Below are 27,396 nucleotides of genomic sequence, written 5' to 3' on the forward strand. Positions count from 1 at the left end.
AGCTCAGAGCCTGGAGCCTGCTTCAGATTATGTCTCTCTCTCTCTGTCTCTCTGCTTGTGCTCTCACACTCTCAAAAATAAATAAAAAAACAAACAATAAAAACAAAACAAACAAACCAATTTGACAATAAATTTCATATATTAAAAACAAAACAAAACAAAACAAAACAAAACAAAACAAAACAAAACAAAACAAAACCCAAAAAAAACCTGCAGTGGAAAATCCTTTGCCTCTCTTCCAGCTGCTGGTAACTCCAGGTGTCCCTTGGCTTACAGCTACAGCAGAGTCTCTGAAGGGGGTGATTACAGGTGTCTCTATTTTCCTCCTAAAGACACAATTCATATTGGACTAAAGCCCCTCTTAATTCAGTTTCACCTCATTCTAACTTGATTACATCTGCAAAGTCCCCCATCTTCAAGTAAGATCACATTCACAGGTATTGGAGTTCAGGATTTCAACATATCTTTTTGGGGGGACTCAATTCAACTCGTAACAGTTAACTAACTTTGTTTCAAATTAAATGATCATAGCACCTTTAATGTCATGTTTTCTATCTTGAGCAATAATATTTTTACCAATAAAATGAATTGATTTACAAAATAAAAGGACTTTCACACAATGCTCCATTAGGACTTGATGATTTTATGGGGACGGATTCTTACCAAAATTTGCTTACCATGTACAAAAGATCAATCACAAAAGCATACCTCTAGATGTTCCCTTTCCTTTCTCATCCCATTCAGTATGTCACCAATTCACACTAGGACTTCTGTATGCACGTTTCTCCGCCTGCGTCTCTCCTTCCTCGATGCTCCTTACCTGGTGACGGTCCCCCTGTTGGTCTCCTTGGCCCCATCCTTGATCTTCCACCTTCTCCTCTATCTGATACATCCCCAAGCTGTCATCAGAGTGCTTGCTCTATAAAGTGTCTACACCAGCCCCTCCCCAACTCAAAACCATAAGCATATCTGCTACCGATCCAGCCAGTTATGATACTGTGGGTACTTTGGTGCACATCTTCTTATCTAATACTCGAAAGTGGCCCCACCGCACCCCACAGATCATATCTTCTCCATTGTCAGAGATGTTAGCTAAATTCCCCAAGATCGAGGCTATAGGTCAAGTCACTGTGACAAGGTATGTGATCTTACCTACCATTCTGAGTCCTTCCAGTGGATTCAAATTTTTTGACTATACGCCCCATAAGGAAAAGTTCTAGCATATGTGGCCGACTGTAGTTTTCAATGATGGCCATAATATGCTCTTCTGTTCCAACCCCATCACGAGGTGGTTTATTTTCCCCGTGCTTTTGAATCTGGGTAGGCCCTGTGACTATTTTGACCAATAGAATATGGCACAAATGTAGAAGTAACACTGTTCCAATTTTAGGGGCATACTTTAACAGGCCCAGAAGCTCCTGCTTCCTTCCTCTTGGAAGGCATGGGGTCTCCCCCATTTGGAACCCAGACACCATGCTATAGAAAGCCCAAAGCCCATGGAGAGGCCATGTGCAGGCTCACTTGTCAACAACCCAGATGAACTCCCTGCCGACATCCAGTATCAACTGTGAGTGTCTATCTTGTACATCCACACCGTACAGTTCCCAGAAGACTGACTGAAACCACAGGAGAAACCCCACATTAAAACTACCCTGCTGAGGGGCGCCTGGGTGGCTCAGTCGGTGAAGCGTCCAACTTTGGCTCAGGTCATGATCTTGCGGTTTGTGAGTTCGAGACCCACATCGGGCTCTGTGCTGACAGCTCAGAGCCTGGAGCCTGCTTCGGATTCTGTGTCTCCCTCTCTCTCTGCCCCTAACCCACTCCCATTCTGTCTCTGTATCTCTCAAAAATAAATAAAAAAAAACAAAAAAAACCCAAAACTACCCTGCTGAGTCCAGACAACGTACAGACCATGAGAGACAATAGTACCTTGCTGTTTTAAGCCACAAAGTTCTGGGTGGGTTGGTTATATAAAAATATATATGTTTGGGGCGCCTGGGTGGCGCAGTCGGTTAAGCGTCCGACTTCAGCCAGGTCACGATCTCGCGGTCTGTGAGTTCGAGCCCCGTGTCAGGCTCTGGGCTGATGGCTCAGAGCCTGGAGCCTGTTTCCGATTCTGTGTCTCCCTCTCTCTCTGCCCCTCCCCCGTTCATGCTCTGTCTCTCTCTGTCCCAAAAATAAATAAACGTTGAAAAAAAAAAATTAAAAAAAAATATATATATATGTTTAACCAAAGCAGCATGCAAGCCTAACATGTTTATTTAGTTATCATGAAAATAATCTAATACATAATAACTCATGCACACAAAAAGGAGTAAAAAAGATGAAATAATCAGGGCACCTGGGTGGTTCAGTCAGTTAAGCGTCCGACTTCAGCCCAGGTCATGATCTCACAGTCTGTGAGTTCAAGCCCTGTGTTGGGCTCTGTGCTGACAGCCTGGAGCCTGCTTCCAGATTCTGTGTCTCCCTCTCTCTTGGTCCCTCTCTCCCCCTCACGTTCTATCTCTTTCTCTCAAAAATAAACGTTAAAAAAAAAAAAAAAGATGAGATAATCATTAAAAATTCTTTTTTTTTGAAAATATCTGATGAATTATGGTTGTTTTCTTATACCATCCTTGACTAAAGGCCCCAATATACACAAGACCCAAGTAATCATTAATGATAGTAGACATAAATGCCTTGTAAAGTCTTCTTGATGATACCAAAATTTTGTGGCCCACCACTTGTCAGTTCTGATTAAATCATTGATATTTTTGGGGCGCCTGGGTGGCTCGGTCGGTTAAGCGTCCGACTTCAGCTCAGGTCACGATCTCACGGTCTGTGAGTTCGAGCCCCGCGTCGGGCTCCGGGCTGATGGCTGGGAGCCTGGAGCCTGCTTCCGATTCTGTGTCTCCCTCTCTCTCTGCCCCTCCCCCGTTCATGCTCTGTCTCTCTCTGTCTCAAAAATAAATAAAAAACATTAAAAAAAAATTAAAAAAAAATCATTGATATTTTTATCTTGGAATATGGATAATGGAGAGCTTGTAATAAGCGTTGACAAAATATTAGTTGTCTTATTTTTGTTATATCCTTGTGTTTATATTACCAATATTTTCTTTATTCTGATTCTATGATTTTAAATTTTTTGTTTGTGTTTGTTTTGTTTGCAGAAATCTTTTAAGGCCCGTTGTCCCTTTTGCAAGGATTATCAATTAACTCTGGCTGGCGTAATCTGTAAATCTCCTTAACCAGGCTCGCATAAATTGCCACAATCACAACCTGCTGAAAGAGGGCAAATGCAGGTGGCCCCTTGGGGCAGTGGCCGCACTCCCTCTCCCCAAGGAAAGTTTGTGACAGCACGATCATCTGGTGCACAGACTGAGCAGAGGGTGCCCATGTCGACCCCTGCAAGTTAAATACGAGTAATTTTTTCTGCATATTAAAGAACACACACACATAATGAATGCTTCGGACACCCCAGGGGTCTCTGGGGCACACACTCAGCTTGGAAACCATGGGGCTCCAAGGGCAGATTCCTGAGTTCAGTCTGTGTGCGGGGGTTTCTGCACATTGTGGACCTGCCTGTCAGGATTCTTTCTTTAATCTCTCACTTCCTGACCTTCCCCTCCCCCTCATTTGCACTTCCCATTTCCCTTGGTCCACAGAAGAAACTCTCAGCACGCCCAACCTCTAGGTCACCCAGCAGTACTCTACAGAGAAGCGACAGGACGGAGAAACAGACAAGATTCCAGATAGAATCTAGACTAGAAATTTCATTTCATGTCTGGAAACAAGTAAGTTTCTAATTTTGCTTTTTACCAAAATAGAAGCATATATCAACTTCTGGGAGGGAGAAATTAATCCTAATTAAATGAGCCTTGTTTTTGTTTTTGTTTTAATCCAGAGTATTATATCCTGATTGCGTTAGAGAACATTTTGTTTTACACTAGTACCTAAGGAGTTGCTAAGATAAGTTGGTAAGATTCCAGGTTAATCTACTTGGAGGAAATTAACCGCAAAAAGAAAAGGCACTGGGCCACAACCCAGATGTGTTAAGTTTTATTCATGATTGTTAAGTGCATTATTTACAGTAAAATCCACAATATATTACCACTAAGATAAACTAGTTTTAATTATGTGGTAAATAGGAAAAACATGAGAAGTGGTTGGTGCTTGACACTGAGCAAAAGATAAACATAAAGGAAAATGTAGTATTTTGGAATAGAGTAGCCTCTTGGAAAATGTTAATGAAAATGCCTTTCCTGTGAGTGTAATACATGCTCAAGAAAATATAAAATCCTACTTTCTCTGGATATGTCCCTCTTGCTCTAAGATATGTCATTCCCTATCAGAAGTAAACAGGACACTGAACCCCTCTCTCTTTTTTTTTTTTTTTTTAATGTTTATTTATTTTTGAGACAGAGAGAGACACAGCATGAGCAGGGAAGGGGCAGAGAGAGAGGGAGACACAGAATGTGAAGCAGGCTCCAGGCTCTGAGCTGTCAGCAAAGAGCCCGACACAGGGCTCGAACTCACGAACTGTGAGATCATGACCTGAGCCGAAGTCAGACGCTCAACCAACTGAGCCACCCAGGCGCCCCTGAACCCCTCTCTTTGAGAAGATGCCAAGTACACAACAGAGACACAGATGGGAAGAGTGAGTCTACCAAGCTTTCTCCTGGTGAGAAGGGGCATGCCTCGTGTTTGTCATTCCTGGTCTTCTTATAAACTTCAAATACTCTGATTTTAATATGGAGAGATAAGGCAGGGAAGCATTCCATGTGTCCCTCACCCGGATGAAACAAGGACCCACCCCTCTTCAGTGTTTCTCTCCCGCCCTGATGATTCACAGACCAGAATTAGGGGATGGAAGAGGCAAGATCTTTAAACAAAATTTGTCATTGCTCCTGCTGCTTCCATCTTTAACATAGTCTGAATGTGGACTATGGCAACACACACCAAACTTCCGGTTTCTGATGCCACCCTTCACCCCTAGTGGGGAGAAACAGCAGTGACACAGACCTGAAGCCTGGCAGTGGATTTATGGTGACTTGATTAGAGAAGGTTTTGCTGACGTGATAATCCCAGCCATCCATTTCTTTATGCTCTGGTGGCTTGCTGGACAATTTGGAGTGAATGAAAGAGAAGCTTTTCTTTTGTAGAGCAGGAGAAGGGCCGTTTTGTAACGGGAGGTGGCAAAGAGAACTGGCAAGATGCTTCCTCCTTGGCAGGGCTTAGGAAAGACTTACAGAAAGGTTAGGAGCCTTGAATTTGGTTGACTTCCTAACACTCGTGTGTCCCGTGTACCGCTGCGGAAAGTCATCTTGCATCCCTAGGGGTATAAGTTCTGCAGGCTGGAGACACGGGGTTAGCCTTACGTTTACTAGAGCAGTTATGACACTTGATTACTGCTTTACTTGTTTGTACAGCAGTCTCTGCCTGTCGGGCAGTGACTTCATTTTCTTTTGGATTTCTGGGCCTTAGTACACATCCAGGCTAATGTACGAACCTCAAAAAATATTTTCTGAATAAATTTTTGGAATGTATAAATCCACCATGTTTTTGTTTAAGGTAAAAATTAATATGATGGATGTTGGCTAAACTTACTACGGTAAGAAAAAAATTGATAGACGAGCTGATATGTTTCTCTCTCTCTCTCTCTCTCTCTCACTCACACACACACACAAATGGGGAAAGAGGGAGAGCAAGAGAGCAAGAAAACAGACACCTGTATAAACTGTATTGTGTCAGGCATAAAAGAATCAAAAATAGATTTTCAATGTGCTCACTTGTTCAAGCTCTGCGTCATCGATATATTGAAGCTTATGCACTAAAACTGCCTTCATCTACTTACAAGGTATTTTGCTTATGTCCTCTAATTTCTGGACAGTCCCTTTGGAACTTTTTTCTGAATCTTATTAAGACATGAGTTCTGAGTCCATTACAAGATTTTGTTTCAAGCTCTAGCTCATTGTCTAGTTCATACGTGACCTTGACATATCAGCTAATATCTCTAAACCTCACATTAATATCTCTGAAGTTCAGCTACCTTCCCTATAGAGGTAAAAATGAAATACGTGAGAGCATTTTGTAAACCATTGAACAGAATATGTCACAGTCATTTCTTTGTTCTAATATAAGGTTATCAAGGTTCTAAAGAGACCCTATAATACAGCAGTGAAGCACATAGACTGTAGAGTGACATTGCCAGACTTCAGTTTTGCAAGCTTAATCTAGTTATCGCATCTCTCTGTATCTCACTTTCCCCATTTGTGAAATGCTTTAAGTAACAGTTTTCATGAGGACCAAATGAGACATTCACAAAAGCCCACGCTGGCACCAGTGAATTCTCAATTTATGCTGGTTATAATTATTACAGTGAAGATTCACATTGAATCTGAAGGTTTTTAGAGAAATTTTGGCATCTGTGAAACTGGAATTATTTATCAGTTTAGAGTGAAGAAAGGATCCACAGATACTTCACTTCTCTAAAACCAAACCTTGCTGCGTGGCTTCCTTAGAACCCTGCTGCCTGGCTGAGAAAAGGTGGTTTGGCCTTAGATGCTCCCTAAGCATCTAAGGAACACATGGCCTTAGACCACTCCATGTGGCCAGAACTTCTACCGTTGTACTAGGAGGTCCACAGTGTTTTTTAGCCTTTCCTCAGATTACTGGAGCAATTTTCTACTGGAGATCCTTTACTGTTTGGATTTGGTGCAGTCCTCAAGTGAGTTAAAACTTGCTTCCTCAAAAAGTCTGGTTAACTTATTTCTCTACTTTAAAAAAAAAATGGTATGGAAGCTCTTTCTCACCAATGATGGTGGCAAACATTTTTTCCCACCGTAAGTAAGCCCAATAGATGACAGTCTCAATTTACAAAACAGATGTATCATAGGGTCTCTGATATGCTAAAGTTTTGCCACAGATGGCTTTTATTTTTTCTTCATGTTTTCTTTATTTTTGAGAGAGAGAAAGAAACAGAGTCCAAATGGGGACTGAGCAGAGAGAGGGAGACACAGAATCTGAAGCAGGCTCCAGGCTCTGCGCTGTCAGCACAGAGACTGACCAGGGACTCAAACTCACGAGATCAAGACCTGAGGTGAAGTGGGACGGCCTAACTCACTGAGCCACCCAGGAGCCCCTACAAACAGCTTTTAAATAGCAATTCGCTTTGGGCATTTGAATGGGATTCATTTACAAAATAAAAGCAGATATTATGACTTTAAAATAATGCAATCACCTATTGGGTAAAAATAGGCTCAACAGTAAAGAACTGCATTTCTCTCAACCAGTCTATCTTCTGCCATAAAACAAGACAGTTTTAAAAGTTTTAGCATACCTGTGTGTTTTATGTTTACGTGGTGTTTTCTGCCGTGGTGATTCCAGCTACTTCAAATCATCAGAAAAATAGCCTATTGGTCATAAATTATGTCAGATCAAATAAAATATCCTATAACAGGTCTAAATTGCAAATCATCATCACCATACAACTCTTTAAAGCAGATAGCAGTAAAAAGTAAGTAAGGTTTAGTCACAGGAACTTGAGGGAAGTATAAGATAAAGAAGACTAACGAGAAATGATTTGGGGAGGCAGGGCAAGGATTACTAAGGAATATGTATGCCACTAGTTTATTCTATGGGCAATGGGGAACATTTTTAAGGCACTTGATTCAAGAAGTTACAGGTAGGGCACCTGGTGGCTTAGTCGATTAAGCATCTGACTCTTGCTATCTGCTCGGTCATGATCTCACGGCTTGTGAGTTCCAGCCCCACATAGGGCTCTGTGCCGATAGTGAGGAGCATGCTTGGGATTCTCTCCCTCTCTTTCTGCCTTTCCCACACTCGGGCACACACACATGCACACACGCTCTCTCTCAAAATAAATAAATTTTAAAAAAGGCTACAGGTGATATCAGTCTCCCAAGAATGTATAGAATGGGTTGGAGCAAGAGGAACTGGAAGATGGATGCCCTCTGGGGAGTTATTCCAGCTTCCTGGGGCCTGAACAGAAAACAGGAGCAGACAGGGAGCGGTAGCAATTCTGCAGTCTGCAGAAAGTGCACTGCCCAGATGGCAGACAAGGGAGGGACAGCCGATTTGGATCCAAAGCCTCCAGTCTCGCCCCATCATGTTTTACATATGTAAATAGCACGAATGGACAGTTCTCCAGGATACAGGACTCTGAATGTGAGACTGCTCTAAATCTGGAGCCACAGAGCCAAAAGTCAATATCCTCTGGGATTCTGCCTTTAATGAGCCTGATTTGTACTCTTCCTGAAAGTCAGCTTTGATAGTGTGGTGCTTGTGGTGTTGAGGCATGTTACATACCAGTCAGGAGGCATCCTCAGTGCTTTGCTTTCTTGATCCTAAGAGATACCAAATACCTTGGAGACCTTTGTATTATTTAATGAGACATTCAGCAGCATTCCCTCCATCTCAAGGCAGCCGACTTTGTAAGAAGTTTGTAGAGGACGTGGATTTATGATGTATCCTTGGAACATTTTCTTTTAATAGTTCCCACTAGTCACAACTCGAGAAACTTCAAAGTTCCTCTCTAAATCCACTCCATGCCCCCTCCCCACTTCTGTAACTTTCTGCTATTAGAATATATAGTTTGCGTTTACAGATTACCAGGCACACGACAAAGGAAAGCATGAATAAAAGAGAAGAAGAAAAAAGGGAAAACTGTCTTAGTCCATTCGGACTACTATAACAGAATACCGCAGACTGGGAAGCTTATAAATGACAGAAATTTCCTTCTCACAGTTCTAGAATCTGGAAATCCAGAATCGCAGTGCCAGCATGGCTGGGGAGGGCCCTCTTTTGAGTTACAGACTCCTCATTGTCCTCACATGACGAAGGGGCAAGGGATCGGTCTAGAGCCTCTTTGATACAGCAGTAATCCCAGTCCTGAAGGATTAGTCACCTCCCAGAGGCCCCACCTCCTAATGCCATTCCCTTGGGGGGTTAAGATTCAACATGTGATTTTGGGGAGGACACATTCAGACGACAAAACAAGTCCCAAATTATTTTATGATAGTTGTTAGGTGGTGAACACACATGTATGTTTGAGTGAAAGAACCAGGGACCCTTATAAACTGGCATGTGAACCTGGCGTTCCCATCAGATGAGTCATCAACGATTTGAGAGTTAATTTACTTGAATAGATATAACAGTGCTACCTGACGAAAAGATATGAGCATACACACATGAACACAAGATGTGCTCTATGGGAACAGTGAACATACTCCATAATAACAACCACCCTCTATCAGATGCACCCTTCATCAGGCCCTTAGTTCCACACACATTTTATCCTCACAACACTATAAGGTAGATATTATTATTATTATTATAAACCCTATTTTACAGATGCGAAAATTGGAAGAGGTTTGATGATTTGCTAAGATGACTCATAGGATCCAGTGCTCACGGCTATGAATTATTACAGGATAAAAAAGGACACAGGGCAAAAATCAGCAAAGGGTAAAGGCACGTGGGACAAAGTTCAGAGGAAGCCAGGCACAACCGTCCAAGAGTCCTCTTCCAGGGGAATCACACAGAACACTCCTCATTCCTCCAGCAACAAGTTGAGACAACGGGCAGCAGCGACTCACACAAAGAGGGTGGGGACACTGAGGCTTTTCTTTCCATGAAGCAGCTTTATTCGTGCCAGCACGGGCTCAGTGGACAAAGACCCCAAAAGGCTGAGCCCTGAGTGCAACAGGGGTTGGTGGCCTTTTGTACAGTTTTGGCTCCTTTGTCTCCAGTCTACGGTAACATACAATCTGAAGAGGCGCTCTATGTTACGGAGTCATGACGAATGTTGTGCACACGCACATAGCCAGGTTGCCTTCCCTTGTCTTGAGGTTTTCACTGCATTCCTTAGGGAGGGGCTCTACCACAAACACATGTGAAGTGCTGTCTCCCAGGGAAACACATTTGAGACTCGGTGCTCAAGGTCTTTACTGGGGGCTGGTCATGTAAGCACCTTCTACCTAGCACATACCAAAATTTCACACTCCCGGAAGGAAAGCAGATGTTCAGTAAAAACCACATTGTTTGTACAAATAGTTTAGGCACAGTGAACCCTTATCGGGGAATTGTGGGAATGCTCTCAAAATCCAAGTTCCTAGACAACAGCCAAGGGCCAACCCTGCAAACAGACATCTCCAAGACTGGCATTCTCAGGCCTGCTTCGTTAACTCTCTTCTGCATGGGAATGGACTGAGAGGCCTTGATTAACCATGGAGATGCAGAAGAGAGGAGCTGTCTTTGAGGGAAGGAGACATGAAGGATTCAAGTATATTTCTTATGTTCACTTTAGAAACATAACATGGGTATCAGGAAGGCTGCCTTGACCAGAATAAAAGGCCCAGAATGAGGCAGAGCTGACACTAGAACCCAGGCCTTCAGACTACATGGGGGCACTTAATGAATATTACAGTAGAAAGTAGTGTGGGCAGTCCCCATCTTTTTCTGTAATCAGTGACGATCCTGATCAATTTGTTTAATTTTTACTCAGCTGCTGTCAGATCTTATTACAAAACAAACAAAATCCAAGTTGATTTTGCACAGGTAGCTTTTTAGTCTGTATGATGGCATGATTCGAGCACTAGACAATTTCAAGCAAGTGTATTGGTAACTTACTTTCTCATTTCCTCTTTTCTAGATGGAGGAGACCATAAATTGCCATCAATTTATTGAAAATATTGTGAGTAATTCTTAATAACTTGTAAGAAAATAACAATAACAAATTATAATGAGAGAGAAGGGAGAGAAAGGGAAACCTCTTCTTTATACCAGAATGTCAGCTGATTGATGCTGAGAATGATAGAATTAGACCAGTTACAGGATACTAAGGTCATCAAATGAAAAGTTGTTGCAGACTGGGGTATTTACACAGTCTCAAAGTATCATGCACTAATTACGTATTAATTAAAAGGGGAGGAGGGGAATGCCCCTTTACAAGGGAGAGAGATGCTGGGCATCACTTTCACCAAATGACCAAATTTAACACGACTAATGGAGGTACCAACAAACACTGTGTGTCTCCTGATGTGAGGCAATGAGGAGTATACAATCTTACCTTGGTGGTATTCTTACCTCTTACCAGGAGGTTCAATCTCAATCTAATAAAGCAGTAACTAGCAAAATCTAGAATGTGGGACACCCTACAAAACAACTGGCCTGAACTCTTCAAAACACCCTAATATTTATAGCAGGACTATCGACAATAGCCAAATTATGGATAAAGATGTGGTGTGTGTGTGTGTGTGTGTGTGTGCGTGTATATATATATATATATATATATATATATATATATGCGTCACAGAGCATTTATGGATTCTTCACATACCCTTCTTCCCTTATCCCCACCACCAAAGAAGGCCTCTGCCCTGCAGCTCCCTACTGCAAGGATGCATGCTCTGCCTCACTAATGATGCTCCTTCAGCTCTGGCTCTGGCATTATGCCCTACAGAGCCTCCAATAGCTGGGCTCTCCTTGCCCCAGCAAGCAGCCTTCTTGGACAGGGTTCCGTCTAGGTGATTCCAATATGGCACCTTTCCTCAAAGTCCACATAGCTCATGGTGTTGACAAACACCCTTTCTTGACTCTCCCACCACAGGCAGTATCAGCCAGCCTTGACTGTTCCAGGAGTCAAATCTCAGTATATACCACACCAATAGGCCAGGGAACACACATCAAGTGCTCTCAAGAGCCTCTAGGCTCCACTCCAGACCCTTAAGGCAAAGGAACCCACAAATCTCCTCACAGAGTGTTTGGTAAGTATTCTGTTGGAGAGATGAGAATATCACCCCCTCCCTCCTCTGGGGTAAATAAAGAAGGGGAAATGGCAAACACACCTTGCTTGGCCAATAATTTTTTCTCCCCAAATTTGCCTCTTCTGCCTTGCCTGCTCAATCTCTAGCCTTCTCTTAAATATAAATTAGAGGTAAGTTAAGAAGTTCAAGGTTGCAGAATTGGTTTTGCTGTTGTTCAGAAAGTTCTTTGGGTACACCAAACATGTCTGTTTGGAACATGGAGGTACTTTTCCCTCTGTGCTTAGCACTAGAGCCTCAGTGGAGGCCACTGTCTCATTTGACATCCTGTCTCACCCATAGAAGGTTCACACACACCTACCTCTGTGTCTCTACACCCACCTAGCACCACAGTGTAACTACCCCTTCCAGATTCCAGCAGGAAATGGAAGAAATGAGCACAAAAGATCCAGGTCTGAGGGAATCTAAACACTGTTTTTAGGGGATTAAGTGAAAACCCACTTAATGATGAAATTCGTAGTCCCCTACCCCTGGTGGGCCTGTAGAACACTGGCAGGAAGTCCTTTGCAAATTGGATGATTCTTCTTGCAAAAACTACATAATATCCTGAGAACATACCTAGAGTTAAGATTATCTGGGAGTGCTCCAGTGAAACAGTCTAGTCACTTCCATGTGGTCATATAACGGAAACACCCAGAGAAGGAGCCAGGCAGAACTTCTCTATAGGCTTCTTAATGCCTAGATAGATTGCTACAAGTCACCAGATATTTCAAGAAAGCCTACTAACATGAAAGGTAAATTCTGGGGCGCCTGGGTGGCTCAGTCGGTTAAGCGTCCGACTTCAGCTCAGGTCACTATCTTGCGGTCCCCGAGTTCGAGCCCCACATCAGGCTCTGGGCTGATGGCTCAGGGCCTGGAGCCTACTTCCGATTCTGTGTTTCCCTCTCTCTCTGCCCCTCCCCCGTTCACGCTGTGTCTCTCTCTCTGTCTCAAAAATAAATAAGTGTTAAAAAAAATTTAAAAAAAAAAGAAAGAAAGAAAGAAAGGTAAATTCCTCCACCAAAAAAAAAAAAAAACAAACCACAACATAAAAATGGGTGTTGGGGAGGGGTGATGAAGAGAGCAAAAGAAAATATTTTAATTAATTTTCTCAAAAATATAGGTTTTAATTAACTTCCTCAGAGGGCCTCCTGGGTGGCTCAGTCTGTTAAGTGGCCGACTGTGGCTCAGGTCATGATCTTGCAGTTCGTGGGTTCAATCTGTGCTGACAGCTCAGTGCCTGGAGCCTGCTTCAGATTCTGTGTCTCCCTCTCTCTCTGCCCCTCCCTCACTTGCAGTCTGCCTCTCTCTCTCTCTCCCCAAACTAAATAAACATTAAATTTTTTTTGTAATTAACTTCCTCAGAAATACAGGGAAGATTTTTTTATTCATGAAACAATAGGAATAGAGAATTTTAAAAGCTCTTAGAAATAAGAAGGCTAAAATTTTAGAATTTCAAGAAAAAGGTTAGAAGAAAAACATTGATAAAAATCATCCCCTAACCCAAAAAAATGGATACAAGGAGAGAAAAAATTTAAAAATGAGAAGATCAGTTACAGGGGTCTAACATGAAACTAATATAAGTCTAAGAAGAAGAAAACAGGGAAAGAAGAGGGGAAGAAACTATCAAAGACATATGACCAGAAAACTTCCTAGGATGGATAAAGACTCATGCCATCATAGAGTTTCTAAACACAAGCAATAAAAAGAGATCTTGTATACTTCATGGAAGAACAAAAAATAGGTTACATAAAAAAGTGTATTTAACTAAGAGTGCCCTTGGTGTTGGGGTACCTGGGTGGCTCAGTCGATTAAGCGTCCGACTTCGGCTCAGGTCATGATCTCGCAGTCCATGAGTTCGAGCCCACGTCAGGCTCTGTGCTGACAGCTCAGAGCCTGGAGCCTGTTTCAGATTCTGTGTCTCCCTCTCTCTATGACCCTCCCTCGTTCATGCTCTGTCTCTCTCTGTCTCAAAAATAAATTTTAAAAAAAAGTTAAAAAAAAATTTAAGAGTGCCCTTGGTGTTCTCATTAGTGACACAGGACACTAGTAAACAATAAGGCAATTATTTTAAAATTTTATGGAAAATCATTTTTAAACTAGAATGTTATTCACAATCAAATACCAATGTAGTGATAGTAGAACAAAAGCATTTTGAGGCATGCAAGGATCAAAACACTGACCTCTCCTGTGCTCTTTATTTGACAACTATTGGAGCATAATTCTCCACACAGACAAGGAAGTAAACCAAGAAAGAGGAAGCCATATGATCCAAAAGTCTGGAGACCTAACACAGAGGATAAAAGAGGTTAAGGGGAAGTCTTAGAAAGATACCAGGACAGACTGGAGTAAGAATAAGGAGGGTAGTGGGAAAAAGAGTTGAGAAAAAGAGGAACTGACACTTGACCTATGCAAATTTTTGTTCGGAACCCTATTCGGCAGGTGGGAAGAATCATAATAAATACATAGTAAAGTAAATAAATAGAAGAAAATAATGCAATAACTGCAGGAAAAGCAAATGTTGTGCAAGAAAAAAATGTGACCATAGTACACTACTTGACTCACCAATGACTCTTAAAAATGTGATTCTTTCTGTGGCTCAACACTCACCCAACCCTCCACCCTCCATTCCCTTCTCCCTACCCCTGCCCAGGGGCATTCACTGCACTAGAATAAAATGTACACTCTTCAGCACCATTTAAAGGAGTTTTCATTCCTATAACTTCCTCCCTGGCTCACTAAACCCCAGGAAATCTCATTTCTTCCTCCCTCTGCTGGGACACTCATTTTCAAATCACCCTATAGTGTTTTCCTGTGTATGTAGTGCTCAGGTCGTGGCTCAAAGTTCACCTTCTCTCTGAAGATTTCCCTGACCAGCCAGTATGAATGAGTCTGGCTTCCCCTCAACTCTGTCACTATAACATCATTTCATTTTATTTTCTTCCTATTACACCACTAATTGAAATATTTGGTACCAGTATATGAGAGTAAATTATGCTATTACTTACTATTTATATAGGACTTATTTTGGATCATGTGCTGTTACAAATGCTTTACACTTGTTATTTTATGTAATCTTCACAGCATCTCTATGAGGTAAGGTACTATTATTACCACAATTTTTTTTTAATTTATTTATTTTTTTTTGAGACAGAGAGAGACAGAGCATGAACAGGGGAGGAGCAGAGAGAGAGGGAGATACAGAGTCTGAAACAGGCTCCAGGCTCTGAGCTGTCTGCACAGAGCCCGACACGGGACTCGAACTCACGGACCATGAGATCATGACCTGAGCCGAAGTCGGATGCTTAACTGACCAAGCCACCCAGGCGCCCCCCCACAATTTTTTTTTTTTTTTAAATAAGAAAACTTAGGCACAAATAACTTGCCAGAGGTCGATCATAAGCAAAGCCAGGACTCAAAACATCTACAGTCTGGCCCCGGTTTGTGCTCATAACTACCATGCTACATGACCTTTCCCTGCAATGGCCAGGAGGGCAGCGACTTTGCCAACTCTTCATCCTTATGGCCTCAAGATATTTAGCAGTGCCTGATATTTACATAGTGGGTACTCTACGAACACTTGTCCAATAAATGCATTACAGTATCTGAGGTAATCATCCTGAGGGAAATGGAAAGGAGGTAAGTATTTTGTTTGGAAACCAGTATTTGGCTTGGAAATCTCAACTACATACCCAACTTCATCACCTACAAGTTCTGCTTTCCACATAACTATAATACACAAGTCCATTAAGCTTTCTTCCATATAACAAGGATGACCTTTCCTCAGGTTTCCATGAACACGTTCTTCAATGTTTCCTGAGCCCTCATTGGTAGTGCTTTTAACATCCATGTTTCTACCAATAGTTTGTGACTTTTTAGATATTCTGTAAGATTCTATACATTTTCTGTATCCTATTCCTCACTTCCTTCTAAGTCCTCACCAGCAGCACTTTTGATTTCCATATTCTAACCAGCAGTCCATTCATTTCAAGGCAATCTCTGCTTTGTCTATCATGGTCCTCAAAGTTCTTCCATTCTCTGGCCAATGCTCAATTCAAAGCCTCTTCTACATTTTTAGGTATTTGTTACAGAAGCACCCTGTTTCCAGGTACCAAAATCATTTTGGTATTCATTTCCTAATGCTGCTGTAACAAATTAGTGCAAATTTTGTGGCTTAAAATAACAGAAATTTATTATCTTACAGATTTGGAAGTCACAAGTCCTAAGGCAATGTGTTCACATCGACTGCATTCCTTCTGGAGGCGCTAGGATGAGAATTTGCTTACTTGCCTTTTCCAGCTTCTAGAAGTCATAGAAGCCGCTTAACAGTCTTTGGTTCATGGCCACTTCCTCCTCCATCTTCAAAGCAAGCAGTGAAGCATGTGCAAATCTAATTCTCTCTCTCTCTCTCTCATACACACTCCCCTCTGCTTCCATTATCACATCTTCTTCTGACCATGACCATCCTGCTCCCTCTTGTAAAGACCCTTGTGATTACAATGGCCCACCCAGATAATCAAGGAAAATCTCCCTATCTCAAGATCTGTAACTTAATCACATCTGCAAAATCTCCTTTATAATACAGTTTCTGGCAATTAGGTCATGAACATCATTGAGGAGCCATTATTGAGCCTACCACACTCATCAACCATCTATAACAGGCCAGGTATTAGAATACATACGGTTGCATGGTAGTAAAAAGCAGTATATTGCCTGCCATTAAGAAATGTATGATCTAGTGGGAGAGTCAGACATCAGTCCCAAAACCACAATGATAATCACACCAATAAGCAATTACACATTGCAGTTAGTGCTCCGAAAGCCTGGGAATCACAGGGGGTCATGAGAGTCTTTGTGAGGTAACAACATGCAATCTGAGGCTGGCAGGGTGATAAGACGCTGGCTAGATCAAGAGTAGGAAGACAATCCCTTCCAGGCAGAGGGATTCCCAAGTACAAAAGCCCTGAAGAAAAAGTTTGGGGGCTAAAGGGTAACAAGGTATGGTTGCAAAGGTGAGAGGAACTAGATCCCTCTGGGACTTCTATGGTAGGGACTTTGGGTTTTATTCAAAGCATAACTGAAAGGGGTTCACGAATTTTTTTAAGCAGATGGATGATGTAATTACTTTGCTCTATGGAGAACAGATTAGGGGTAGGAGGTGGAGGTGAGCAAGAGGTGAGCAAGAAACATACACACACAGTAAAACCTTGGATTGTAACTCATTCTGCGAGTGTTCCGCAAGATGAGCAAATATTTCTAATACATTTTAACTTGATAAATGAGCGATGTCTTGCAATAGGAGTAGTACGTGATGCCAGTGTCACATGATCACAACTGAGCCAAAAGTTCTTGAAATTTGCTTTGATATACAAGTACTTTGGATTATAAGCATGTTTCCAGAATGAGGTATGGTCGCAACCAAGGTTTTACTGTATATTCAGTGAAGAGAAGACAGTGACTTGAACTAGACACAAGGAAGTTAAAATGGAGAGAGCGGTACAAATATCAGATATATCTTGGACCAAAAATAACCCAAGGACTTGTAATTTAGTGTCATTCAAAAGTCCAGGGTATAGCCATAGGTGTGTGTTGCATCTGGGAAATATAGCAAGTTAATGGAGATGAGAAATTAAAGTGACTGAGATACCAAAAAGGGAAATGAGCCACCCATGTACCTTGAAATAATACAGGAAAACAAGACTTGGGTTGGAAGAGAGAATTGGGAGCCAAGTGCTAAAATCTTCAGGGGATAATGGGGGCAAAGTAACCAGGAGGTCTTTCAATGATCATTACAGGAGGAGATAGGGTACACAGACTGATGGCATGATTAGCAGAGGGATTTCACAGGAAACAGCACTGGACATAGCGAAGGAGATCGGCCCCTTCCAATTCTGAGAAAGTGGAGAAAATGAGCAACATCCACCAGAGGAAGGTAGAGAAATGACCTCACCTAAGGCCAGAAGGATCAATATATATTTAGTGAAGGTGAAGGGGAGTGTGCTAATACTGAGTTGCAAAGGGTATTATGGACAAATTTGGGTGGGAGGTTCTAGTGAGGGTTGAGTCAAGACAGAAAACACAGAGAGAGTGAAGGTGAATGAGGACTTCATGAAAAAAAGTATAATAGGGCCCATTTAACACATTTGTCAGGTTGCCAATGCTGTGAGTTCCCATAGTTCATTCTCTGGAGTTTGCTGGATACTGGGGGCTGTCTGTGTTTACCAGTGTTCTGGAAGGAAAGCCAGATATGCTTTTCTTCATGGTCTTCTATGGTAAGGGAATCTAGGTCCAGAATCTGAGGTTGGATAAAAGCACAACATGTATATGCCTAAGATGCTCTTACTCCCTTGGTCATCTGGCTTTCTTTCATGGTTCTGCTCAACCTTCACCTCCACTATAAAGCCTTTTCTGATTTCTCTGACTAATCTTTGTTATGCTCTCCTGTACCTTGTGCAGACTTCTATTGTGGCAACTGTTATACTTTACTGCATTTGCTTTTTATACATTTCTCTCCCCGAGTGGTTATTTCTCAAGAGTGAGGATAATGCTTGAACTATTTCCATTTGCCTATTACCTAATACAAAGCCTGATAGCCTTAGTAAGAGCTACATAAGTGTTTAATTAAATGAAACCCGAATTAATCATTGTTTGCCGGTCATTATTGTAATATATACATTTTAGGTTTGAAGAAGAGTTTGTATACTCTTAATATAACAATTACTGTAAAGTTTGGTGTCCACATTGTGTTTAACCTGCCTTCTCAATAGATCATGTTCAGTTAGTAAAAATTAAATACAACCGTTTAGATATTTTGTCAAGGTATATATCCTGGGTCTTAACCAAATTGTGCTAAACTACCCAGTATTTCAGATTTTCTTGACAATAGCTTTAGAGTCAAGTTAATTTCACTCTACAGCATTTCCATTTCCTTTTTCATTTCAATTGTGAACATAATAAATTCATGTGTCAAAAATCAAACACTATATAAACATGTACAGTGAAAAGGCTCATGGAGATTTTCCTCTTATCTATAGAAAGAGCTTACTCATTCTTCCCTCTACTGATTTTTTTTTACCTCATTCTTTTCATTTATTTTTTTTTAAATTTTTTTTTCAACGTTTATTTATTTTTGGGACAGAGAGAGACAGAGCATGAACGGGGGAGGGGCAGAGAGAGAGGGAGACACAGAATCGGAAACAGGCCCCAGGCTCTGAGCCATCAGCCCAGAGCCTGACGCGGGGCTCGAACTCCCGGACCGCGAGATCGTGACCTGGCTGAAGTCGGAGGCTTTAACCGACTGTGCCACCCAGGCGCCCCTACCTCATTCTTTTTAACACCTGATGAATATATGGGTGTGTTTCAATCTTTTGTCTTTACAAACAATGCTGCAATAAATACTCTTGTTCATACATCATTTCACACATTTACAAGTAAATACAAGACACTTCCAATTAAGCTAAGTCTTAACAATGATGTTGAACCATTAAATCTATCAGCTATTATGTAGTTAAGTTCATATGGCTGCTAATGACTCCTCATTCCCAGCTTCAAAGTGTTGTCCTTTTAAGTCAAGTGGCGGACTCATGGGTTACTGTAAATAATGTTCTCAGAACATTGGTTAAGAGGAAGGAAGGTGCCTGGTTTACCAGCAGGGATGACGTTAATGTTAAGACTCATGCATGAAATTATTAAAGACGCACAAACCTCATTGACATCCTTTATTATATTCACTGAATTACTGACATTACTAGTAGAATATTCGCTCTAATGTTACTGCAAAAGAAAATGCCAGTTTAGTTAACAATGTTGTAGTTTGTAACCAAGTCATGAACACATACATAATGTTATATATTTTTTAAAAGCATATAGACTCATGGCAAATGATAAGCATAGTCAAGCAAAAATGGTTGATGTATATAACTGAAAGGAAAAAGAAGTTAATTATCAGAAAACTTTAAACAGTGACTATACTACGTGGCAGAACTGCCCACAGAAGATTTGAAGAGTCTTAGTTGTTGAGATATTTAAGTGGAATAGAATTGAAAGCTAGAAAAATAAACTTGAAAGGACAATCCTTCTTTGGCAGAAGTAAATGCCTAAAATGACCTAATAGATTTTTTCTTTCAAAATTCCAGTATTCAATGAACACTGCCTCTAAGTGCCTCTTTTGTTGGATTTGTTTGTCAGTGTATGCATTAATTAGTTTGCTTAAAAACTGCATTGTTCGCAACAACAACAAAAAAACATGTTAAACAGTATTGGAATTGGTTAGCATTCCCAGACACATGACTTTGTTCAATATTCTAAGTCAGTTCCTTGGGATATGACAGGGGAGCTTCCCTTTACAACCTGCCTAAATATGAAAACAGTAGTGATTTAGCAGACTGGCATTGCTGGGTTTATTTGCTGGGAATTTCATGGTATTCAGTTCATATTGCTATGAATTTTCCCAGAAACATTTAAATTGTTTATGCTTACAGTCTATTTGCAATCTACATAGTTTCACCACTGACATTCTGTAAAAAAAAAAAAAGTCAATCAGAAAATAACAGCTATATAAAATGAGTTTGGCCAGGCACCTGGGTGGCTCAGTCAGTTGAGTGTTGGACTTTGGTTCGGGTCATGATCTCATGGTTTGTGCGTTTGAGCCCCACGTTTGGCTCTCCGCTGTCAACGCAGAGTCTTGGGATCCTCTATGTCTCTCTCTACCCCTCCCCCATTTATGCTCTCTCTCTGTGTCTCTCAAAAATGAACATTTAAAAATAAATAAATAAAATGAGTCTGTCAATTAGGCATTAAAACATGTAAATATTTACTGTTCTCTATGTCTTTATAAACCTTTATCTTTTGGGAGTCAACTAAAGCTTTGACTCCGAACAAATCCAGATGTTAAGATGTAACTGCTGTTTGAAAAGGTATACAACACGAAGAGGTATAAAACATGATTAATTGATCTGATCTATGAAGCCTAAAACAGGTAGATGATTTAGCTTAACTAATCTATCAAGCACCAATGATGGTAGGATGTTCATGCCAGAGGAGAGGAAAGGTGAACGCAGAGAGACTATAGGACATGATCAGTATCTTATATCCTGACTTCAAAATGTAACCCTACTATTTCCTTCCACCACCTTCCACCCATATTCATTTCCCTTTAAAAGTAGTCAATGTTCTTCTCAAAAAGTGCCTGGGGAGTGAGCCACATAGTGAGGGGTGTGCCAGAGGGCATAGACAGGGAGAGGCATAAATGGAGACAAAGAGGTTAGGAGGGAATATGTGGAAATATAAGACCTCATTCTGAGGTAGAGCAAACCTACCCATTATGACTGGAGGAGTGCACAGATAGAAAAGTTATAGAAAGAACAGATTAGAAAAAGACCTTATGCACTATGCTAAATTCAGTAGACAATGGGGAAGTCATAGAGGTATTTTGAGTGAAGAAATGATATGATCAAAATAGTGCCTTAGGAAAATTAAGCTTGAGACCAGTTGAGAGACTTCTGAGAAAAATTCAAGTAAGAAGTAATGAGAGCATAAATCAGTACATTAGCAATGGGAAAGAGAAAGCATATAGATATGGAGAAAAGAGAATCCGCAGGGTACGATATCTCGTTGAACACGGGAGACAAGAGAATAAGAAAGAAGTAAACGATGGTTGAAATTGGGTCAAATATCCACCCTTGCTACAATCATCTGTGGCTAGGGTGCGGTCACCAGGTAGGACATGGCCTTGTATGCCTGCCCCTTTGACAGGCACTGTGGTGGGGAATTTACAGCTAAGAAATGGGAAAACAAGGCACCCCAACTATTAAGCTCTAGTAAAAAATTGTGTATTAACCCTGCTTCACAAAACAGCCATGCACACCCTTCAAAACTACATTGAGATCAAAGATATTAGGGTGCAGATTCTGTAAATCAAGGTCTAGTCTATGAATAGTATAAGGGATCAAAATGTGCCACCCCAAAATATGTCACTTTGATATAAGGATTGCTTTTGTTTTGGGGAGAGCACAATCAAGGGAGGGGTAGAGAGAAAGGGACAGAGGATCCAAAGTAGGCTTTGGACTAATAGGCTGACAGCAGCAAGCCTGATGTGGGGCTCGAACTCATGAACCGTGAGACCATGACCTGAGCCGAAGGCAGACCAACTGAGCAACCCAGGTGCTCCAACATAAGGATTACTTTGAGCTAAAGGCAATGGAGATCCATGAGATGGAGAAAGACGCCTTCCTGGAGATTCCCTTCTCTGACTAAAAGCAGACACTTCTGAGAAATCCCCTCTCCTGAGGAAGTTTCACAGCATTAAGACAGTCAGCAGTGAGATGGACTTACACAAACCTTATCCCATTAGTTCCCCTAATGTATTTATCTGCCCAGTCTGTTGCACTTGAAAACCTAAAACCTGTGCCTTTTTCTTTGTTATTTTTCTACAAATTTATCGTTCTTTGTTAAGATGCTATGTAAGCCCAAATTCTGACCATACCTTTGAGTTACTCATCACTGAATTTCTCTCTTGGGCATGCATGCTACAAGAGCTAATCAACTTCTTTTTCTCTTGTTAATCTCTCTTTTGTCAGTCTAATTTGCACGGCCCCAACAACAGAACCTAAGAAGGTACTGGAAAAGTTTGTATTCCTCTCCTACACCATACACCTTAGATCTTTATGAGATAAAACATAAAGAAGAAACTGATAACTCACATCCTGATAAAAAACAAGGAAACTGCCTTTCTGTTTGAGCTAAAGGCAGGTGATTACTTGGGACTTTTCAACAGTCAAAGGACAGTGTGGATCTTTTATATATTTTCACACCTCAGCTGATTGCAGAGGCAAGAGCCAATAGCTCTCTACCGCTCTAAATAACTAGATCATTTCAGTATTTCCCATCAGTCTCTCATCTTGGTTTTACTAACAAATAACTGAGACACACAATTTTATTCCTAAGTATGTTTGTAAATTTTGCTAGAGAGATTGTTTATACTTTCCATAAGATTTACAACATGTTATCAGACCCAAAAGAGGCTAGAATGACTGGTAAAATGGATAGCTCATTGGACTCTAATTTCCCATTATGCTCTGCAATTTGTGACCTTAAACACTTCCAGTATTCTGATCTTTATTTTCCTGGTCCTTAAAACAGGGTTAATAATAGCTGCAATGCTTTCCTTATACAAATGTTTTGAGGTTACAATTCAATGTCATGTAATTTATATGGCATTCAGAAATATAAAGCATCATCTTAGTTAAGCAACGAAGTCCTTCCTCAAGCTTGAATGTATTTCTTCTATAAACACCAACACTCACCTTGCAAGTATATATAACATTCACACCACTGAAAACCATGGAATCCGTGAGGAATGCATTCTGCTTTTCCACTGTAAACTTTATAGCTCCATTTTAACTCTACTTTTTATCTTCGAAGCTCAAACTAACATTTATTGTGATTTCAGATGCTTGAACATCTAGTACTGAAATCAAAACAATATAACTTTGAATCTGAATCAGCTAAAATGAAGTAAAATGTACTAGGCAAAATCGCCCTTTAATGTAGTGGTCGAATGGTAACAACTGCTGGGCAATCATCCTGTGCAAATACATCCTTGGCCTCATGCCCAAACTCTGTTGAGACCTTTGTTGGTCACGTAAGAGGTATCTATGGCAATGTTTGGCATAGAACATCCCAACAGGTGTCCCTTCTGTCTAGACATACAAGGAGTCAGAATTTGAATGCTCTAATTACATCCTAGGCTGGTTAGGGCTTCCTAAGGCAAATAGCCATTTACAGTTAAAATAGGAAAAACATTTCTCAGACTAGGGTAAACTATAAATGCAATCGATCAGATATTTAGATCTACATATCACAATAAAGAACTAAGAAATCAATTCTTTTCAGATGGACTCTAAGACAAGTGTTAAGGGAACTAGCTGAATTTCACAAGTATTTTACACTTTTTCAATTACAAAGAATCATGTGTTTTTCAGTACAACTTCTCTGGAATATTGTTTGTGGTAATATAATTTCCTCTTTTTTTTTTTAACTTGTCTTCTCTGATCCCTCTTTTCAACTTTTTTCTATATTTTTGCACCTTGAATATCTCTTTAGATTTTCTTTCTCCCATTAGCCACCGAACACAAAAGAAGTGTTGTGTAAAATAGCTTTTCTCACAAAAAAAGGCACAGCCAATATGACAAGAGAAAAAAAATGTTCATGTGATGGGCTATGCTGCATTAATAAGGTGATCTAATTTCTAAGTTATTTTTAAAATATAAATGCTCATTTTGCAGAGGTAATATTATGCAGCTTGTGGACTTAAGAGAACTAATTAGAAGCATAGGTGCAATTGGCACTTGAACGCTGGCGTTCTTGATTCTGCTTTGGCTTTGCATTCACCATTGATGGTGTGACTCAGACTAGATCTTATAAAGATTGCAAATATCGACAAAGTAGTATTTATAAATCCGAGCATCCCAAATGCTTAATTTGGAAGTATTTTAAAAATCTGAGTTGCACCTCACATTTGTGTCTCAGTTGATTTATACAGAATCCAATTTCAGAGGCGTTAGTTGAACGGCCATGACATGTATTACCAAATGGGCTACAGAGGCTCAGGAAAGCCTATCAGTTGGAATGTTTACCATATGTTATATTAAATGCTTAGAGCATTTGGACAGCTGTTGAGGGGATAAAGTTACAACACAAAGACTGCCCACACTTACAACTGTAAGGTGAGCAGAGCAGCCAGTTTCCTCCAGTGCTCAGAAAGAATGTTAGTATCATTTAGAAAGCAGAGGATGCCTGAAATAATGATGTCTATCATGGAAGGTCCTAGATTCTCTCCATTATATGGTAACAAAATCCCCTAAGGCATAAGGATGAACATTCCACTGGGTTTCCCCAGGGTGGCATCTGTTATTTACAGGAATTGCCGTTGCCAAGCCTAAAGGAAAAAAGAGAAAGCTCTTCATTTCCATCTTCCTACACCCACGGAGAAGAGGCCATTCAAAGAAGCAGACAATTTGAAACCCCAAAAGATATAACCAACCCAACACTCAAGCTGGCCAGAGTTTAGAAACAACTCTTCATTTATGCACAGAAATAGTCTACTCATAAGCCCAGACCTCTCAGGTTAATAACACTACTATCCAACTGTTCACTGGTTTACAACCTGATATTAGAAATAAAGAACTCAAGGGAAGTGGAATATACCATGCTAAAAATATGCCTCTGGCATAACAATTATTTTGGACCAGTTATTTTTGAGAGGTGTCAGACATAGGACAAATTCAGAAAAGAGAGTGGAAGTTGCCCTTTTCTGAAAGAAATTCATATTTATGAGGGAAATCTCCATTTTTCAGGGAGTCTCTCCTCCCCTGTACAGGGTGTCTCTTCTCTGAAGAAAAGGATAACTAAATCTCTAAAAACTTACCAATGGAGAAAGTACTGATTTAAATCTGCAATCTTACTCTTGTTTACTGTGCTCTGCCTGAAAATTTCCCAACCTGGTTCCCCCGCTCTCACTGCACCCCAACATCTTTCCTTGGTCTTTAGCTGAGGATGGTATTTTAAGGTGGTAGCTTGGGCCATTTTGTGGAGTTACTCACTTTTCCTGGATATCTCACATGTATACAGGAAGTACACATGGGATTAAACTTTTTTTGTTTTTCTCCTGTTAATCTGTGTTTTACCACCTAAGAAGGTGTAGAGGAAAAATTATTTTTTCTTCCCTACAGATCTAAAAGTCCTGACTTGAACGGAGGGATAAAATCTAAACTCATGAGCACAATGGGGGAAATACGCAGCTCCTGAGGGAAACCATAACTTGTTTTCAGTCTCAGCACAAATCTCTGTAATAATCAAATGACTGTTTTCAACTTTTTTTCATAAGGTTTTAAACCCATTTCAAATAATTAGACCTTCCCCGGTTCAATGAGCTGATTGAGCAAGAGAAATTCCTCCATACAAATGGAAAATTTTCTTAATTTTCCTTCCTTTCTCCCTGTAGTTCTAAAATGAAATGAAGTGATGGAAAGTCACTAAATGAAATATTAACCAAAACAAATTCTTGTCTTTTTTTCCCCCCTCCCTTTTCCCTTTTTTCTCACCACCAGTTGCTACCAATGCCCTTTTGTTAGGCCTGCTTAACTGGTTACGCATCCCTGAGCTCTGCCTGAGGGGCCACATCTGAATCTGAAAAGTAAACCCTTCTGCCTGCCAGGGCCCAGGACCTGCCCCCTGCACACACACAAAACAGCCCTCTCTACCCCCTCACTTCCTTCACTTACCCACACATCCCTGACTATGACTTCTCTTGTCTCTCTTTCCCTTTAGATATGTGGCTCCTTAAATCACCACCTTAGTTCAGCAAATCATAATATGTACTTACAATTCTTAGACACATCCTATTCAATGTATATGCTAGTTTCATTATTTGGTTGCCCATGCTGCATGTGTCCAATCTTAAAATAGAAGCTCCCAGGCAAGGGAGCCCCGTCTGGAAAATGTGCCAAAGACAGAGCCTATCTTGGTGCCATGGGCAAATAACGTTAAAAAAAAAAAAAAAAAAGAATCATGACAGCAAAACTTTGGTGAAAAGTTTTTGAAATAACAAAAACAAACCGGAAGGAACCTCATGCCTAGAAAGCCATCTTTTCTTTCCTGATCTCAGTAAGATATCGGAAAAACAGATATGAGACTACTTGAGGATATCTTCTAGTGTCCTGTGTTATAAAACTACCTTGTAAAAGGGATAGGTAGGAGTTTGGGGACTCATGTTAGAATATCCATGAATTTACAAAAATTCATAATCGACGACAACTCCACATAGGACAGGGAAAAGCTAGAAAAGCAAGAGTGTTTATTCTCATAATTTTCACCTTTTACTCCCTAACCCCATACGTGATCAAAGTGTATTTTTCAGTTGAAATGAGACAGGAATGAGCACCGCAGAAATAGAGCATCTGACTATGGAAGCAAAAGGTTGCTAAATCTTGTCACTGTGGCACATTTGCCTGATCTCCTTTTAACACCCAACAGTGTTTCCACTCAGTTCCTATTTAATCTCAGTAGAAATTTTTGGCCAAACAGGCACCATTTACATATTATTTCTTGAGAGTGGAATTGTAGATTGGGGCGGGTTGTGGGTAAGTGCAGTTGAGAACCATAACTTCAATCTTCCTCCTTCAAATTCTCAAAGGTGGGTTTCTTTCTCCTAAAAGTTCAGGTCGCACAGCTCTTCCAAGACATTCAGATGGCAGGGCTATGTGCCCATCTTTTACACTCTTTAAAAAAGCTGCTCTTCAGTTTTTAACCTCAAGGAAGTTTTCCAACGTATAAGACACCAGGAAAACACTTAACCAGTGTTCTTTTCTACACCTAAACCATCAGAAGTAATAGGCAGCTAGGCTAATTACCCTTGATTAGCATAAGAATTAAAACCATTAAGGCGCTCACACAGTTTAATAAAAGAATGCCCTTAGGCTTCTAAGATCTGTAACTCGTAGAAGCTTTCATTTCCACCAGCCAAAGACTAGCCTTCAGCTTTTTAACAGCGAAGAGACGGTTTTCCCCCCTTCTCCCACCCTCGTGCCCCGGTTCT

At 40.7% G+C, this 27,396-nt stretch overlaps 1 protein-coding gene across 1 annotated transcript in view; it reads right to left on the reverse strand.

Moving 5' to 3' along the window:
- BCAT1 (branched chain amino acid transaminase 1) overlaps positions 1 to 27,396 on the reverse strand; it is a 108,558-nt gene that overhangs the window by 80,263 nt on the left and 899 nt on the right. The window lies entirely within an intron of this gene.

This window comes from Prionailurus bengalensis, chromosome B4, assembly GCF_016509475.1.
Source record: "Prionailurus bengalensis isolate Pbe53 chromosome B4, Fcat_Pben_1.1_paternal_pri, whole genome shotgun sequence".
Taxonomy (NCBI): Eukaryota; Metazoa; Chordata; class Mammalia; order Carnivora; family Felidae; genus Prionailurus; species Prionailurus bengalensis.